The sequence below is a fragment of the Nicotiana tomentosiformis genome, chromosome 12 (genome assembly GCF_000390325.3).
Source record: "Nicotiana tomentosiformis chromosome 12, ASM39032v3, whole genome shotgun sequence".
In the NCBI taxonomy this organism is placed as follows: domain Eukaryota; kingdom Viridiplantae; phylum Streptophyta; class Magnoliopsida; order Solanales; family Solanaceae; genus Nicotiana; species Nicotiana tomentosiformis.
In genome coordinates, this window is record NC_090823.1 from 55,534,276 (window position 1) to 55,536,930 (window position 2,655).

The following is a 2,655-nucleotide window of genomic DNA, read 5'->3' on the forward strand; positions in this document are numbered from 1 at the left end:
AGATGAGGGTGTGGAAGGGCATGACTATTTTTGAGAATTAGTTCGAATTCCTGCAGGGTCGATCGACTTGAAGACATTCATCTTGTTAGGAGATAGGTGGAGCGAAAGAGGGGCTTACATATGATATTCATCGACCTAGAAAAATATCACAACAAAGTCCCAAGTGAGATGCTGTGGAGATATTTAGAGGCTAGATGTGTACTGGTTGCATATATTTGGGCGATTAAAGATATATGTGAAGGACCCAAGACTCGGGTAAGAATAGTGGGATGGGGCTCCTGACACTTTTTGGTCATGATAGGGTTGCACCAGGGATCAACTCTCAGCCTACTCTTATTTTCTTTGGTGATAGATGAGTTGACACGATACATTCAAGGGAGGTACTTGGTGCATACTATTTACAGATGACGTAGTACAGATTGATGAGATACGAGGTAGTATTAATGCTAGGCTAGAGGTTTAGAGGCTATCTCAACCCAAAACCACATAGTCGTGATAGAACCTAACCCTAATGCTAGGTAAGCCAAACATAGAACAAGGAACTCAATGTTAATATTATTAATAGCAAGAAATAAAATGACTGAATATTATACAACCTCCCAAGGACTGGTAATATAAATCAAGAGCTACTATGATTTAGATTTAAAAAACTGATAAAAAGAATAAATACGATATATGTTTGAAGTTTACATAAACAAAGATTAAATCCTAAACTCCCATGAACAAAGAGGTAGCTTAAATCTGGAATGAAGGTACGTCTTCAATGCAAGGCTCAGTCTTCCACTGCTACTCAGCTGTCATATGTGCACGCAAGGTATAAAAGTGTATTATGAGTACAACCGACCCTATATACTCAGTAAATACCTTCATTGACCTCGGTGAAGTAGTGACGAGTTTTTAAGTTACAAGATATTCACTTATTATTTTTACCTGTCCAGATGATAAGCAGAAAGAGCAATACGAGAAAGATACACAAATAATTACGTAATAAATGAAACACGAATACGAATAACAGAGGGCCCCAAAATATCATCACCTCTCAGTCTCACAACACGATACGATTATAGAAATCAAGAGATAAGAATAACCATAATATATTTTCTTCGCTGTGGCGCTCAACCCAGTCTCATATATATAATAAACAATATATTGGCGTGCAACCCAATCCCATATATATATATATATATATAATAAATATTATTGTAGCGTGTAACCCGATCCCAATATCAATAAATAATATTGCAACGTGCAACCCGATCTTATATATATCTATATATATATATATATAATAAACATCGTTGCGGCGTGCAATCCGATTCCTGTATATACAATAATATCATATGAAACCACAACAACAACCAAACACGGGATAAGTCCATAACGTAATATGGAGAAAACGAACACGTGGTATTCCACTAGATAATACAACTCAGACATAGTAAGATGAGCAGTCCAATATCAAAAGCTAGTCTATCGTATATAATGACAAGGCTTCCAAAAGACATAACACACAACCAATCTAAAGCTCACCCAATCCAGTTGAACAAAGGAGAATAGGACATTAATCGAGTAAAGTTGTTTGTCAAGTAAGAACAGGGAACAAATGAAAACATTCAATATACAAAAATCACGTAGCAAGTAGACACATGTAGCAAGTAAAGGCATTTAATAAGTGAAGGCATATGGTAAGTAAAAGCATATAGTAAAGAAGATATGTCGTAAGTAAAAGCATGTAGTAAGTGAAGACATGTAGAAGGTTAAGGCATCTAACAAGTAAATCACGTGACAATTAGAGGCATGTAACATGTATGAAACAAAAGTTAAAGGCATGAATTCGAAGAGGACATGTAGCAGAAGTAAATCAAGTAAAAGCGTAGATGTAATAGTAACACACAAGCTTAAAACATAGCTATAACGGTAACAAACCAAATGGAAAACACAGAGCTAATCTACCTAAGGAACTCAAATGGAAGATATCTTACAAAATAGCAAATATTAGTAGAAACTAAAGAAAAGGGCATGTAGTGTTTAATGAACGAGTAATCATAACAGAATTCCAAATTTCTTTCTTTTTGCATCGTAATAATCAACAAATCAATCTCATTTCAAACCACACTGAAATACTCATCGTGCTAACATCTTATCAACCGCACAGAAATACCCACCGTGCCAAACATAGCCCTAAGGCCTCAATCACTATCCTTTATTACAAATAAAGAAGCTCAAGTAACATAATAATAACAAGTATAGATATAGGTTTGTGATACCACGATCAAGTTAAGTATACAACGAATCTCAAAAATAGCACATTAAATCCTTTTTAAGATGTCATATATTCTAACATTATTTCTAACCCAGATAAATAAGTTTTTCAGTCATCGAATTAAATGATGCATAGGCTAAGGGATCATCAAGTTCAACAAAGGCACAAAGAAGCACATAATTTCCCCCTCTCGAGCATGGAAACCCTAGCACACGCATATACGATTGTCGTCTCGTATATGCATTACCCCCGCATGTAACAAACAATATCAATTTGTTGGAAAAATTCTTCCAGCAAAGCTAGACAAGACAGTTACCTCATTCCGAAATATTTTCACAATCCAATATCGTCTTGCTTAGAAATAATCCTCAAGACGATCAAAACCTAGTCAA